Here is an 18,298-nt window from a genome sequence, read left to right as displayed (position 1 = left end):
GCCAACAGTCCCATCCTTCCTATAAAGAAGGGTGGTGGGAGGGGTTATAGGCTGGTACAAGACCTTAGAGGGGTTGATAAGGTGGTAGAGAGCCAATTTCCCATAGTGCCAAATCCAGCTGTCATTCTTATGCAGATCCCACCCAATGCAACCCATTTCACTGTCATTGAACTATGTTTGGCTTTCTTCTCTGTACCTCTTCATCCTGACTGTCAGTACCTATTCGCCTTCACATACAGGGGTGTACAATACACATGGACACGATTTCCCCAGGGTTTCATAGACAGCCCCAGTATCTTCTCCCGACTGTTTACAATATTTTCAACCTGCCAATGGATCTGTTCTAATACAATATGTGGACAATTTGTTGTTATGTTCTGATTAATTTATGTCATGTTTAAATGATACTAAACTTTTGTTGCCTCATCTCTCGCAAACAGGACACAAGGTTGCTAAGGACAAACTACAGCCATGCCAGTCCTGGGTTAAATATTTGGGACACTGCCTAACTCAGGGGTTACGACATCTCACAAATGACAGAATCCAGGCCATACAGAACATGACACTGCCGCAGAACCAACAGCAAATTCGTACCTTCTATGTGTGGATACTGCAGAATGTGGATCCCAGGTTTTTCTATTTTGGCCTTGCCATTACAGGACTTAGGGGGTCATTCAGACCCGATCGCAAGCACTGATGTGCTCGCAACCTGGTCGATGGGTAGCCCTGCGCACGCGCAGCGGCCACAATGCGAGTGCGCAAGCCTGGGAGTGAGAGAGAAACTCTCTTGCTCCGGAGCTCACTACAAAAGGGGTGGCTGTCGATGTTGATCGACAGCTCGCCCCTTTTTGTAGGCGGGCCGGGGGGTTGGTTTCCAAAACGGAATGTCTACCATTTTGTGGGTGGCTGCACTGACATCATCAGTGATGTCAGTGGGGACCTTCCTGCTACATCAGAGCAGAAAGCTCCCTGGGCCTTGCGAGTGCCCAGACCCAACCTTATGGTCTGGTCATAAGCCCCGATGGTCACAATGGTGATCACCCACAGCTTAGCTTGTGACCAGGAGGCCGCACCAAAAAAAAAAAGAAGCACCCGCCCTCATTCAGAGCGAGCAATCTTTTCTAGTGACCACCTCTGAATGAGGTCCTTAGTCTCTTCCTCAAAGCCCGATCATGTCATACACACAGAGGAATCAGAGTAGGTTTTCCTTAATCTTAAGAATAGTCTGACAAGAGCACCTGCATTGGGAATACCTGATTATGAAAAACCTTTTGATTTGTATTGTACGGAAGCTGATGGTTGTGCAGCAGGTGTCCTCACACAAAAACATGGTGATGCCAGTAGACCCATAGCATACTACAGTGCACAATTGGACACTGTGGCAAGATCACTTCCAACGTGTTTAAGAAGTGTAGCAGCAACTGCTCTATTTGTCAATAAGAGTGAGGATGTGGTACTAGGCCATGATATGATTGTCTATACTCCCCATCCTGTATCTGCTTTGCTAAACTCTGCCCAAACCAGACATGTCTCCTCAGCTAGGTTCACAAAATGGGAACTAGCCTTAATAGCACTTGCAAACATCACCATCAAAAGGTGCAGTACGTTAAATCCAGCTACGTATTTACCATATGTGCAACATGATGCACAAAGGGTGGAGAGAGGTGAGCCGCTGGCAACAGGTGAGTTCTACAAGTATATTGATGCACATGATTGAATGGAATATCTGAATCAAACCTTTACTGCAAGACCTGACATACGGGATACACCTTTAGAAAATGCAGATGTGACATTTTACATGGATGGGATTTGTCATAGACAAACTGACACTGGAGAGTTAGGTACAGGTTATGCTGTGGTAAATGATGAGGAAGTTATAGAAGCTGAACCTTTAGGCCCACCACACTCAGCCCAAGTGGTGGAACTGGTGGCTCTAAACAGAGCATGTGAATTAGTGGAAGGTAAATCTGCTAATATCTACACTGACTCTAGGTACGCCTTCGGGGTAGTACACGATTTTGGTGCCTTATGGCATCTGAGAAAATTTATGACAGCAGCAGGCACACTAATTGCACATTCCAAACATATAAAAGGACTACTAACAGCAATACAATTGCCAAAGGCAGTGGAAGTAATTACATGTAAAGCCCATACATGTGAGGATGATCCGGTGTCACTGGGCAACAACAGGGCAGTCGAAGCTGCAAAATGGGCAGCAGGGTTAAACATGAATGTACCAACTGAACAAATCATGACTTTTCAAACAATTGATATGCTGAAATTAATTGAGATGCTAAATTTGTGTTCTATCCAGGAAAGGCAGTCTGGAGGTCCAAGGGATGTGGGCAAGAGTCCTCTGGACTCTGGAAAGACGGACAGGGTGAGCCAGTGGCTCCCAAGGCATACTACCCAAGCCTGGCTGAGGCAGCACACAGTCTGACTCATCTGGGAAAGCAAGGTATGTGTAAATTGGTGAGAGCATACTGGTGCGCACCAGGTTTTTCTTCTCAAGCGGAAAAGAGAGCAATGTCCTGTGTGACTTGCTTGAGGAAAAACATTGGGAAAACGATCCCTACCGAACCATCCCACATTCTTCTGACTGACGGACCTTTTCAGATAACACAAATTGATTTAATCCAATTACCACCCTGCAGGAATCTCAAGTTTGTATTAGTGTGTACTGATGTGTTTTCCAATTGGGTTGAGGCATACCCAGCTGCCACTAATACTGCTGCATTCACTGCCAAGAAAATTGTTCAGGAGTTTGTGTGCAGATACGATATCCCCAAAATTATTGAGAGTTATAGAAGTACACATTTCACAGGTGATGTTTTTAAAAATATGTGTAAACTGATAAGTATTAATAGTCGACTTCTTACCACCTACCGGCCGCAAGCCAGTGCCAAGGATGAACGGTACTATTAAAAATAAATTAAGTAAGATCATGGCAGAGACTGGACTAGGATGGCCAGAAGCATTACCGTTGGTCCTACATAGCATAAGGACCACTCCTAGACCCCCTCTCTATCTGTCCCCCTTTGAAATACTGTTTGGTAGACAACCTCATTTGATTATAAGTCCGCAGGAAGATTTGAAAGGTAACAACAAGGTAACTGTAAGGTATCTTTTAACAATGAGTAAACAGTTAAAACAGCAACAGCAGAAACTGAAATTGTTGTCCCATGATATGTCTGAAACAAACTGTCATGATGTTGAACCTGGAAAATATGATCAGAAATTTCTTGCGTTCAGGTTGTTTGACTGATCGTTGGGAAGGTCCATATCAGGTGTTGCTGATGAGTACCACATCTTTGAAGGTGGCCAAGAGAGATACCTGAGTCCATTCCACTCACTGCAAGAAGGTCAACCAACCATTGGAGAGACAAGGCGGAGACAAGGCTGATAACGTGGACCCGTTGATTGGGTGCTTGATCCGGGAGAATTAAAAGGTTGCAGTGAGATATCTGAACTAAAGAAATTTGCAGGTCCTTGCTACAGCAATGGACTGGTCTGCTGTGTTAATTTTTGTATTCTCTTCCAGAGTTTCCATCATCCTGGTTTGTTCGGGGATCTTGAGTTTCTTTGACGGGGGACCGATAGAGGAGATGGGAGCTAATGACAGTATTTATGGAGTAGAGACGAGAGGAGGAGTGCTATGCCAATAAGGGGAGTGTCTGACCAATCATAGTACTGTAATTGTTAAGAGATCTGCTATTTTGGATACTCGGAGACAGTGTGAAGGTCTATCGTCTGAGGATTGCTGTATGTATGAGTTCTGTGGGTCTGTAGTCAATGAGAGATGCATCCAACAGTGTCAACCTAAGTGTATAACCAGTATTGGGGTGGGTATCCTTTAGAGGATTATCACACCATGGTGGGCAAAATTTTGAACCAAACCAACTGTTGGGTGTGCTCTCACGTGCCCCAAGGACAACATAATGTAGGATTAGTGCCATTCCCATTAAATATCTCTGAAATTTTAGAATTGCAAAAAGGGAAGACACTGGATGGAAAATTTCTTAATACCAAACCACCCCATTTTAAACTCCACCAGTACCAGGCAGATAAAACACGTATATGTTTAAACATCACCAACTCCAATGAACCAGGAAGTTGGGAAGTGACTGGGAATAACCAGACGATGACCTTCTCACAAAGACCTGACCGTGAGCCTATGAATTATGAACTGGTATACAAAATTAGGTCAGGTGGAAGACACTTCCGGTATAAATATACACTGAGTAACACCAAAGAAATGATTCCTAGAATATCAGAAGGGTACTGTGTTAAGGTTATACAACCAGAAACATGTATTTGCCAGATGGGAGAACCTGAGATAGGATCATTTGTGATGGAAATGTGTTTGATCATCATGATGCATACTATTCCTTATGTTCTCCCCAATGATGTATATTTTATATGTGGAAGGAAAGCGTATAAGTGGCTCTCTGAGTTCCGAAGGTTTGTGTTACCTGGGAAGAGTAGTCCCAGAGGTTATGACCCTCACACATGGTGAAATGCTTGGTATTCATAAAAAAACACACCATCACCATATCTTCACACACAGTATGAACACAGAGGCAAAAGAAATATGATACCTGCTGACGTGCATAAAGCCATTCAGTTAATTAGTGAGACAACTGGCTTTCAAGTTTTGGTAGCACTGGATCCCACCAGGATCGCTCGGGGTACACTAAATTTTAGATATATCCAAGACCTTGCTAAATTGATAGATAATATCACTGAGATGTATGATGACACATTCAGGTATACAGGTAGGGAATTGCAAGCATACAAGAAAGAACTGGTGCAACATAGACTAGTGTTAAATTATTTAACAGCTGTCACCGGAGGGTATTGCGTAACTTTGGCCACCCAATTTGGAGTAAAGTGTTGCACTTACATTACAAATGATACCAGCGATCCCAAGGAGGTAATAGATCGGAAGATGGATGAAATTCTGCAGCTGAAATGGGAATTTCGAAAGAACCATAATGCTTCAGTGGCTGAAGTAGAGGAGAAGGTAGAGGAATGGGTTTCATGGTTGAACCCAGTGAAATGGTTCTCAAGTCTAGGAGAGTGGGTCCAGAAAATGATTGCAAGCATAGGTAAACTCCTGATCCTCATACTGGTTGTCATCATAGTAATTGGCTTATGTGTCAGGTGTGTTCCTACTGTGTTGAAATGTGGAAAATGTAAAGATAAGATAAACCGGAAGAATGAAATTATGATGGTGGTCAGTAGTAACAATGTGAATACTGAGGTAAATGTAGAACTGCATTACAACCCTGAACTAGAAGGTACCGTCGTATAATGTATAAGATTTAGACATGCATAAAATGTATTATTAAAATGTTATTTTAAAACATCTTAAATAATGTAAGTCCCTATTCCCCCTCAAGACTTCTTTTATAGGATTGGTGCATCCCCACATCTTTCCCATGATCTTGCAAGATCCGCGGTGTGCGTATAGGGGTAGTTTTATGTCCCCTCCTAGAGACACATTATTGATGGATTAAGAACCACCTTGTGCCATCCCATAATATAACATTAAATAATATGTCATAATGTAAGCCTAAATTAATTTTAAAATCAGAGTAAGATAGCATGTTGTTTGCTATCAAAGGGTGGACTGTCGAAGCCGGATAGTTGGCTGAGACAGGATCAGTGTAAAATTAGATCGGGATTACGCCATTTTGCGAATGGCAATGAGACGCCATTTTGTGACTGGACGCCCAGCACCATTTTAGTGAAACTCGCCATTATAAGTACATAGGACGACGCTATTATTTAGCGTTGTGCGATTCCCACTCAATAGAAAGAAGTTTAAGGTCCTCACCAAACAAATACAGACAATCATTAAAACATATAGAATGATTATCCCTGCAAAACACGTACCATGGTGTACTCCACAAAACACATAGTCGCACAATGCTAACTAGCGTCTTTTCACAATTCCCCAATACTTACATACTGCACACTTACATAAAAGGTTCCCTAGCATTAAAGTGTAATATCCAAGATTTATGCAGTAATTATTAATGTTGTGTAATAAAGGTTATTTGATAACTAAGGTTTAGTACATGGTAAGCAGACCGTGTTTGGTGTTGTACTGATCCACTGTGTCTCCACAGATTTCCGGTATCATTGGTGAGAAGATTGCAACATGCATCTGCAAACTATGGACTATAGAGAGTTAAAACATTAAAATGTACTCTGTAATGTTAGCAGCTTAGATTAGCATGCAGCGGGAAAAAGGACACAAAGGGTCGTTAGAGGCTGTTTGTGTCCATTCGAATTGACCTATGAACTATCCTGTAAAAGAAGCACCTTTAAGACAAACCAATGGAATCATGTCAAACTTGTCTATTGTATTGCCTATCCCTGTAAGAGTATATATATGCGCTCTCTGGGCATGATTCAGAGCCGGATGCTCTGACAGAGCACTCACTCTGAATCAGGGCCGGCCCTCTAGTTTTTCAGAACGGCCTCCTGGCCGCTCGCAAAGCTGTGGGTGACCACCCACAGCTATAACGAGCGGCCATGATGATGGTCGTGATGGTCAAGACCATCGCAACCATCGGGCTTGCGACGAGACCATTGTGGTAGGGTCTCATTGCCACAAGCCCTGGAGTGCTTTCGGCTCTAACAGAGCTGAAAGCACTCCCACTGACATCACTTGTGATGTCAGTGGAGCCAGCCCCAGACGGTAGGTGTTCCCATGGGAACGCCTCCATCTAGGCAGCCATGCCCCCGGCCCACCCACCAAAGGGGGCATGCTGTCACTCAACATCGACAGCATGCCCCCTTTGGTACGAGACCCACAGCGACGGTTTGCCCTTCGCTATCCGGATCTCACGCATGCCCACGACGGAGCTGGCTCCGTCACGCACATTTGCACTGGGCATATTGCTCGCGAGCGGGTCTGAATCAGGCCCTCTGACCCCAGTCTGGAGTCTTCTTGCTGTGCTATTGACGGAGGTTTCTAATGCTGATGCCGGTATCTGGGCCCAGAGCGCGTGCGTATATAACAACTGTTCCTTGGGTCTGTATGATTTATTTGCACTAATTGTCTTTAGATCACAGCATGTAACCATCTGTTTTTATATTGAATAATAACTTTTTGTGCTTTGGAATGACATTCAAAGTCTGAAAGCATTTATTTACTGTGAGACTCATTATGCTAAATAGCGACAATTTTAGAACTTATAGGCAGGATTTTAGAAGGTATAGACAGGATTGAATAGAGGTTTTAATTAGGTATCCATATCAGCAGAGCAGCGCAGCATACATCATCGTGCTGTATACCCCTTACAGTCACTTTACCAGCAAAACTACTTGTGAGCCTGGACACAGCCACTTTAATGAGCAGAGCAGTGCGCAGCATGCAAGTGAAATGGCGCCGTGTCCCTGTCGCGACACCTTATATAGAAACCAACTCGTGCGAGAATCCAAAATCAGGAGGATGACGTTCGGCCTTGAAGTGGGATCCGAGTCAGGTGCGGCCAAGTCAGCCGCGGCTCGGGTGGACTCGGATCCCCATGGTTCAGAGCAGTTTGAATTCCACAGAATCCGAACCGCTCATCTCTATTTTAAACATGTACAAAGTTGCAGATGTAGCACAGCATTAAAAAAAAGCAACGGTCACCACATCGTAGTATTTGGTAAACAGATTCAGACTCATTCACGCACAGATGTAAAAATGTATCATATCAAATTGATCAGTGTAGTCTACCAAAGTAGTTTTGTCATTTCCAGTTGTTTTATTTATGCAAATAAGATTCACATTTTCAGCAAGAAAGACACTCTGCGTAACTGAGTCATCTAGGATCTGGCACACTGAGACTAGCTAGCCGAGACTTGAGCAACAGTGTATGCAGACACATCAGTATTCTAGATTTCTTACTTTAGGTAACATGTTAAATTATGATACTGGCCGCTGCACAGGCTGCTGCTTTACTTGGGTTGTTTTGCAAGCATGTATAGCATGTTTGGCAGAATGTTTGCCCTACGGAAGAGAATCTTGAGATGAACCACTCTTAGCACACCGGATCAATCATTTCTTCCTTACCTCTATTTGTTACCCCAGGCTACCATTTTTGAGACTATATTAATCTTCCCCCTATTCACCCTCCTACCCATTTACCAAGTTTGCATAATTAATTAAATTGTTCTTCACACCCTTGTGTATCTTATATACTCCAATTGGAGTATATATCTTGTGCTGTTCAAAAATCAACTAAAGGTCCCTCTGTACAGTTTTGGATGCCACTCCAGAGACAGACTGGGTTGGTGAAATCAAGGTGAGTTCCTGCCTTTGCACAAGGAAAGTACTTGAGAACCCTGTGTTAACATTGAGACTAAACATGCGTTAGGTTTTCCTTACTAGAGACTGCTAGGATGGTCTCTATACTGTATAATGGTCAGTAGGCATTATCTGTATTCTACTGCAGGGGTCTATGATAATGTAAACATAGGCAAATGCAGGGGGGTTCTGGTTGCCTGGATACGCCCTCCCCAACCCACACCATGACCACAATTGAAATGTATAGAGTTTTACTAGTGCTGCATGTCCTTCTCAGTATCATAAATATAATTAGCACCACCTGTGGATCTTTTACACGTATTAGCCAGTAAAAAATACACCTGTGCACCAACTAGGAGACCTGGAAAACATGCATTATTAGGGGTGAACTGCTATAGACCATTGTCAAAGCTGGATAATTGGCTGAGACACAATCTGTTTAAATTTAAATCTGCACAACGCCATTTTGCGAATGGCAACAAGACGCCATTTTGCGACTGGCCGCCCAGCCCCATTTTAGTGAATCTCACACATTATAAGTACATACAGCGATGCTATTATTTAGCGTTGTGGGATTCCCACGCAATGGAAAGATGTTAAAAGTCCTCATTATATAAATGCAGACAGTTACTAAAACATATATGAACAACCCTGCAAAACACGTACCACGGTGTACTCCACAAAACACGTAGTCGCACAACGCTAGCATCTTTTCTCAATACCCCAATACTTACACACTGCATACTTACATAAAAAGGTTCCCTAGCATTAAGGTTAATATTTAAGGTTTTATTCATTATCAGTAATGTTGTGAAATACATGTTATTTGATATCTAAGGTTTAGTGCATGATAAGTAGACGGTGTATGGTGTCATTCTAAACTACTGTGTCTTTGCAGATTTCCGGTTCCATCGGGGGAAGAAATCGCAGCCTGTGTCTGCAAGTTATGGATCATAGAGAATTAGGCATTGAAATGTATCCTGTAAATGCAGCCAGCCTAGATTTATTATGCAGCGGGAAAATGGACACAAAGAGCTGTTGGATGCTGGATTGTGACCATGCGAACTGACCTATGAACTGTACTGTAGCAGAAGAACCAGGAAGAAGAACCAATGGAATGATGCCAAACTGTTCTATTGTATTGCCTAACTCTGTAAGAGTATATATGTGGGTTCTCTGAAACTAGATGCCAGTCTTCTTGCTTTGCTGTTGATGGAGGTTTCATCTTTGATGCCGGGATCTGGGTTAAGCGTGTGCGTATGTAACGACTGTACCTTGTGTCTGTATAATTTGTTTGCGCTAATTGTATTTAGATCACAGCGTGTAACTATCTGTTTTTATGGTGAATAATAACTTTTTGTGCTTTCAAACCACAATCAAAGTCTGAAAGCAATTATTTCTTGTGCGACTCATAATGCTAAACAGCGACAATTTTAGAGTGTATAGATAGGTAGGAATCCATACCATCAATAGGGTTAATTCCATATAATAATACACTATCCAGTGCATGACAAGACCAATACTTACATTTATGCCCACGCCAGTGCTAGGTTCTTCTGCGGCTCCCCCAGACTCCCAGACTTGCTCCAATGCACTGGAATGGTGTCAACATGAAATGATAAAAACTTTCAGCTCAAGCAGGATGGCCCTACTGCCACATTTAATGGCATAGTGTGAACACTGGTCCTGTTCATGCTGAAATTCTGACACATACAGATGGGCCCAGCTAGTTTGTTGCTCATAGCGCGCCATTCAGGCCTCTGTGTCACACCATTAAACATTACTTGATGGCTGTACTTTGGCATACCGTGGTATTCTACAATGAAAGATAAGCCACGGCATGTAATACACCGCTTAACCGCTGGTGGCGAGTGCTCCACTGATGAAATTTGTACTACTTAATACCATACTGTTAAATTGGATGGATATTACATTCACGCAGTGTATTTGCATATTGCATGTTCGCACAACCAATCTTTTTAATATCACATAAGCTCTTAGAACAGGACGCAAATCAGTACACATACATAACTGTACAGTAGTGTAATTGCCATGTTCTTATGATGGTATAACCAAGACAGTAGATTAATGAGACTCATGCACAGCTTTCAATGAGATGGGATGAATTATTCTCTAATGGTGGGGTTCTGTATATATATGTACTAGTAGAATATTTTGAAAGGAAGACACATTTTTTTATTATTAAAAACAGTAGCGGGTGGGTGGTGTGCACATGGATGAGCCTGCTATTGACATTGTACACATTGCCTACTGTAATTCGCAGACGTCACATCACATACACGACAGGTGTGGCTCTTGGTACGGCTAGTGTTTGTGGGCTAGAGCTTTGGGTGAGCGCCTTGCACAGTGCTTGTCCCGGGTTCGTGACCTGGAAAAGAACAATTTTTTATGTTTTTTAATGTTCACTACAGGATTATAAAGAAATCACTTGGTGGTGTGTGAGTTCTGTCATTTATACAGGTATCTGTGTTGACCAAAAAGACGCACTCCCAGCATTACATAGAAACCGAGCAATTGAAGTTCAGTATTGTTATCAAAGCCTACTAAACTCAGTCCATTGTCCACAACTTCATACCACCTGGCATTGCTAATCTATTTTATGCCACTGTACTGCTGATGCATTGTGTGCTCAAGAAAGTGGTGTGCGGCGCTGCATACACCATGTAGAAAGTAGTAGTGGGGTCTGAGTAAAAGAGGGGTCTCTGGATTACAAACTGACTGCGTTTTATGATGCACACTTGCATTAATGTCGGCACTGTCGGTGCTGTCCCAGACTTAGACACTATAGTGATTTCATGACTTAGAAACTAGTAGTGGGGTTTGAGTGAAAGAGAAGTATCTGGAATTCAAACCGATTGTGCATTTTAAGACGCACACTTGCGGCACTGTCGGGACATCGGCGCTATAGTGGTTGCCAGCTCCGGGGGTTGAACATGGGATCTTTGGCGCATCCCCAGTGGAGCCGCTCCATACACCATGTAGTGCCCTTCTAGTCACACTATGATGTGGAGTATATTCTCTCATAGTACTGCACATGCCCAGTGGAGCCGGTCGGGAGTCACACACAGTGATCCCAGATTTAGATACTATAGTGATTTCATGACTTTAGAAACTAGTAGTGGACTCTGTTTGAAAGAGGAGTCTCTATATTACAAACTGTTTGTGCATTTTAAGATGCACACTTGCGGCACTATCGGTACGTCGGTGGCGCTGTGGTGGCTGCCAGCTCCAGGGGTTGCACATGGGATCTCCGGCATATGCCCTTTGGAGCAGCTCCATATGCTATGTAGCACCCTGCTTGTCTGACAACAATTGGAACACAATCTACAGTATGACCAGGCAGGGCAGAGGTACAACACGGCTCCAGCACAGGGATAAAAAATCAAAGACATTGGAAACAAATCAAAAACATTGGCTCAAAAAAAAGACATAAAATAAAACTCAAGTATTGCCCCAGCCCCCACAAAAGACTTACCTAACCTTATGGGAACAGAGATACAGTAGGAGCTCACAGTTATCTTTTCCGGTGGCACACTTAAAGACCGTTAGTGTGCCATGGCACAGCGGTTGAAAAATGCTGGTTTAGTGTGTACCAATCACTCTACAGTTTATGGTACACAAAGCTTATTCATGTTACTGTATGTCTGCAGCATGCTCATTCATGTGCTGCAGACATAACTTTCCTCAGTGCTAATCGACACACTAAAGCTGGGTACACACTTAATGATGTGTGTACTGTACCTGGCGACATCGTTAGTGGCAGGCCTGGCAACATCGGCAAATGCATCCACACTTGCCAATGTCGTTAATGACGATTGATGGTGGGGGGGGGGGGCGTGTAGCACAGGGCCATGCTGCATTTGGCACCATAATGATAAAATGTAAGGTTATGCTGAAGATTAGTACTAAAAAACATTTTTTTTTAAATGTGTCTACCTTTTAACCCTGTCGACCATTTGTAACTGTCGACCTTTGTACATATCGATCTTTAGTGGGTCGACTTATTGACTGTTGTTCTGGTAATCCACACCCATTCATGTTATGTCACACAATAATGGCGCTATTGAGGATCCTCATTGCCTTTACTGAACTAATTTAACTGTACAGTAATACTGTACTTACTACGCATAATGCACTGTCTGAGCCTCTGTAGCCGTGGGGCATTCCCCCTCACCAGGTCACTAACCGGCACTGTAGTGACTGGATTGATCTATCCCTGTCTACTTGGGCCAGGATATCATGCAGTGCATTTACAAATGCCCGGCGTTTCTCAGCATTGCTAAGAAGTGGCCGATCCCTCCACTCAAGGAGGATCTCCAACACCATCCTAGAATATGGCTGCTGCCTCACAGCCATTTTCTAAAATATACAGTACTAGCAGCACGCAAGGCGCACAATGCATGATGCTGGATATTTACGCATTGGAGCGCACGCATGCACAGGACATTAAATTATTCTGTAGTGCCACATTGACCGGCACATCCGGCTATGTGTCGAGTAGCAACATGTTGCACAAGCTCCACTAGGCATGCATGGGATCTCACAAGCAGCGCGAGATCCCATGTGCAACCCCCTGAGCTGGCAGCCACCACAGATCTGACATGCTGACATTGCCACAAGTGTGCGGCTTAAAACTCACAGTCTGTTTGTAATACAGAGACCTCTCTTTCACTCAGACCCCACTACTAGTTTCTAAGTCATGAAATCACTATAGTGTCTAAGTCTGGGACAGTGCCGACATTGACACTAGTGTGTGGCTTAAAACACAGTCAGTTTGTAATACCAAGACCCCTCTTTCAAAAAGAGTCCACTACTAGTTTCTAAAGTCATGAAATCACTATAGTATCTATGTCTGGGATGCACTGTGTGTGACTCCTGACTGGCTCCACTGGGCATGCACAGTACTATGAGACTTCATACGCCATAGCATAGCGCAACTAGCAGGGCGCTACATGGCATATGAAGTGGCTCCAGTGGGCATGCACCAGAGATCCCATGTTCAACCCCCAGAGCTGGTAGCCACCACAGCGCTGATGTGCTGACAATGCTGCAAGTGTGTGGCTTAAAACGCACAGTCAGTTTGTAATACAGAGGCCCCTCTTTCAAACAGAGCCCACTACTAGTTTCTAAAGTCATGAAATGACTATAGTGTCTGAGATGCACTGTGTGTGACTCCCAACCGGCTCCACTGGGCATGTGCAGTACTATGAGACTCCATAAACCACAGCATACTGTAGCGTGACTAGCAGGGTGCTACATGGCATATGGAGTGGCTCCACTGGGCATGCACCGGAGATCCCATGTTCAACCCCCGGAGCTGGCAACCACTACAGTGCTGATGTGCCAACAGTGCCACAAGTGTGTGGCTTAAAATGCACAGTCAGTTTGTAATACAGACCTGTGCATGCATTTGAAATATTTTTATGAAAAGTACAGGACTCACACACTTAATGTAGACAGTCTTCTACAGATCTGATTCCATGAGGAAAACTCTGTACTACAGTGTACCGAATCACAGCTTCTGTCAGTCAATCATTGGACGGTGATACAGAAAATGCACTGGAAATCTGACGCATGCGCTGTGAAGTTTAGGAAAAGTGATACCTGGTGGACAAAAAGTTGTATTACACGTTATGACTTTTTTCCAGTGCTACGCTACCAGAACATTGTGAAACATTCTGTGTAGCATGACTCAAGGCATACTGTGTGGCGTGAGATGCATGGCGCGCTACGGCATATGGAGCAGCAAATTAGCTGGGCCTATCTGTAATACATTATGTATGACACATATTAAAGCTGGTTAAGTGCTAAATATGCCCTTTCATGGACTGGCCACACTCGCTCTAAAATCAAGCAATTGGTAACCCCCCTCTAGAAATCCAGCATTTGACACTGGTATAGGATGTGGATATGAGCTGGTTAGGGGTGGAGAATAGCAAATGCAGCACAAACTGACATGTAACTCTTGCAGAGAATGTTTAAATTGTATCTAAGTGGCAGAACATCTCAGTCTGCCACTTCTAAAATGGCTGTGGACATGGAGTGTGAGAGAAAAAACAACCAGAAGCCATATTCTCCATTTGTTTTCTGCTCACATCCTGCCTCTGAAGCATTACTACCCAGTTTTCCAGTTTTCAAGAGGAGAAGTAATGTTTGAGACACACATAATGTAAATAAATAGGGATATGCCTTAATCAGAATAGGTGGCCCCAAAACATTATCTTGCCTAGGTCCCCATCATGGGATTTTATTATGGCTCTGCTGGGCTCCACTCCTAGTTAACTAAGATGGGAGTTCTATTAAGAAGTGATGTTGCCCATAGCAATCAATCAGATTCCATGTATTATCTTCTAGAAGGTGCTAGATAAATTAGAAGTAAAATCTGATTGGTTGCTATGGTCAACATCACTTTTTAAATAGAACTCCCATCTTAGTAAATTTACCCTAGAGTCTGGCTGTAAAATTCTGCCTGTTAGTGAACACACAGTACTGGCCCATAGTGCATGAAAATAGTGTGTGAGGGGGACACGTACACATTAGGATGTGCAGGGCCAGATTAACAATGAGGTGGATGGAGCTTCAGCTCCAGGCCTCCATATAAAAATAGGCCCATTTTCATGACAACAAGATGTTGACTGACCATCTGCTCTCCACACGGTCAGCCATAAATCATAAGTAATAAAATTGTATTTCTATTTACCTCACAAAATGAAGCATTTATTTTCTTTTACATATTTAGGGAGACAAAGAAAAGAGTACGGTACCAGACCCTGGTGCCAGTTATAACCCACAACAAATGGTACTTATCTTAAATGTATCATTAATGTATTTTCCTTAATTGTTTCTCCAAGGAATGGTGAGGTGTGATAAATCAGAACATGTAAAAAGAATAAAATAATATCTAGTGCAGATCGTCATATAACTCCACAATAATAGTTGAACAGTATGTAATTAGAATATGGTGGTACCTAAAGAAAAGTCCTTAGGACCATACCTCATAAAATAATTTGCTTTTATGCAGTATAAAGTGACATATATCACATTTATTAATTGCACAAATAGACAAAATATAAAAACATCAAATTTGATCCAATAAAAGAGACAAACTAGCCCAAGATGTACAATGGGCTTCCTTATACATAAATATGGTACATCATCATCACAGGTGAAGTTGGCCTCCTACCAGAATCAGGTCAAACAGATGCATGTAACAAACTGAACAGATTTTTCCAACCCATGTTAAAACCTCAGCTGTTAGTCCTCATCAGTCTCACACCGGCTCTGGATAGGTCCTGTGGTATCCCTCTGCTGCCAACGCGTTTCGACCAATTAAGGGTCTTTGTCAAGGAATGAGGGGAGGCTGAACTGTGGGCTCCTTAAATACCCCTTTCAATCAAGACCTGATCTCTGGGAGGAGCCATCTCCATTACAATTCCATACATATCTCCACATCAAAATACAATTAACTTTTCATTTTCTAAATATAATTTCATATGTAACAAACATGATTCTAACCTTATATAAAAAACAATCAAACATATGCAGCAAATTATCCCATGTTTTGAAAACAGAAAGTCTTTGCGCACTCCACTTCCGGTGACGGATGTAAACAAGTACACGTGTACTACATAATCCCACTTTCCTGGTCAGTCCCACCAATAGGGAACTTTCTGGACCGAAATTGAGTGAACTGGAGGTCCAAAAATCACAGTGTTTATCTCTGGATGATGCTTCTCCATCCCGGAAGTGATGTCGCGCTATCGCCGTTGTAAATACCGGAAGTAAGCGTCATTTGGCTCAAAGGAGTCTAGGACCTGTAGTTTTAGCTTCCGTTTTGAGCCTGGAGTAACCGGAAATATACATCAAGTCATCCAAACATATATATATATATATATATAAAACATATAAGAATGATTATATATACAAAGAATTAAATTAGTCTAAAAACCGCTTTATTTCAAAATCCTTATTGATACCATCAGGCTGTAATGTTTTTAATGAATAAATAAAACATCTCTGTTTTAGTTAATTCTTGGACAAGATTATTAGTTATCCAATTGGCTTTTACTTGTTTTAACGGCCCAAATTCTTTGATCTCCCCAACATCCTTATTATGTATCATTTTAAAGTGCGACGACAATGCATGGGTGTCCAAGCCTTTCTTAATATTCCGGAGATGCTCCACTAATCTGATTCTGAGCGGTCTTGAGGTCCTTCCAATATAATATTTATTACAGTTACATCCTGTGTAATATATCACATTTTTTTAATTGCATCTAGTGAACTCAGGGGGAAGAGGGCAGGGAGGAAGAAAAAAAAAGCACAAATTGAAAAGGAATGATTATAAAAATCTAGAAAGTGATATTTCAATGGAAATAAATGAAAAAAATTAAGTGAAAATTTTCAATCTGAGTAGCTATGCACTAAATCCATGTGAAATTTCCATCTTAGAAAAAGGCTTGAAATTCGCACCGACGAGCCACATGAACAAATTTAAAGTTTATGTGGACCTACAAAAATATGTGTTTAAACTTTCATTAAAAAGGTTTTTTGCCTTAAAGACAGACACAGATTCTATAATACTTGAAGAACCTAGTGCCTTGACTTCATTTAGACTGCGATCGGTCTTTTACCCCACTTATATGAGGGGTAATTTTGTGGAGATGTTCAATGAATTGATACAAAAAGATCTAGAGAAGTTACACAAGAGCAAAGTAAAATACAACTTCACAAAGAAAGAAAATGAAGCCCTTAAAAACTTAAAGAAATATACTGACGTGATAGTGAAATTGGCAGATAAAGGGGGGGGAGTTGTCCTAATGGACCGAGATAAATCCCACAAAATGAATTTTAGACAATTTATCAACTTTTGTTAAAGAATACGGGGAAAATCAGCGATAACTGAAATAGAATCTAAATTTATCATTAATAATGAACTGGCAATACCTGTATTATACATTCTACCTAAAGTCCATAAGGACGTAAATCATCCCCCCGGTAGACCAATTGTGTCGGGAGTCAATTCAGTTACTGCTAATCTCTCTGAGTTTATAGACTACTTTTTACAGCCACTAGTTTTGAAAACTAAATCCCATTTTAAAGACACCCTTGATGTTTTCAATTTATTGAATGAGATAAATTGGGAGGAAGATTATTTATTGATTACTGCTGATATATGTTTGTTATACACTATTATCAAGCATGAAATAGGACTTGAAGCAGTTTCCATGTTTTTAGAAGAAAGTGAAGAAAGTGAATATACAACAGTTTTAAAAGAGTTTTTATTAAAAAGGGATTAATTTTATTTTAGAAAATAATTATTTTCATTTTAAGGATCATATTTACCTCCAGAAAGTCAGGACAGCCATGGGCTATGCAAATATTTTCATGGGTATGTGTGATACCCAATATGTGTGTAATAACACTAAATTTGGGGCGAATCTGGTGTCATGGGCAAGATATATTGATGATATTATTTTAATCTGGAGAGGTGGCCTACAAGCCTTGGATGAATTTTGTAATTGTTTAAATGAGAATACTTTTAACATTAAATTAACTTTTGAAATTAGTGATTTTACAATCAATTTTTTTAGATTTAACTATTCACGTGCAAAAAGGTCAGCTTATGACACAAAATTATGCAAAGCCAACAGATTCAGGAACATTTTCAGAGGCCATGAGTTGTCATCATTCAAATTGGTTGGACTCAATCCCGAATAGCCAGTTACAGAGGCTTAACAGAAATTGTATGGAATACAAATTTTTTAAGGAACAAGCGAGTAATATGATAAAGAAATTTGATAAGAGTGGTATAAGAAGGACAAGGTACAGTTAGCAATGGAACGATGTACAGAACTCGATAGAGATACATTACTTACCCAGAAGAAACAAACTCAAAAGGCCGATGAAGGGTTTAATTTAGCATTTATTACAGATTATAATTCCCAATATAAACAAATTGAACGTATTATG

The sequence above is a fragment of the Taudactylus pleione genome, unplaced genomic scaffold (assembly GCF_031769625.1).
Source record: "Taudactylus pleione unplaced genomic scaffold, aTauple2 ptg000037l, whole genome shotgun sequence".
Classification (NCBI taxonomy): Eukaryota; Metazoa; Chordata; class Amphibia; order Anura; family Myobatrachidae; genus Taudactylus; species Taudactylus pleione.
The sequence above is the reverse complement of the archived record's forward strand: the minus strand, read 5'-3'. Positions refer to the sequence as shown.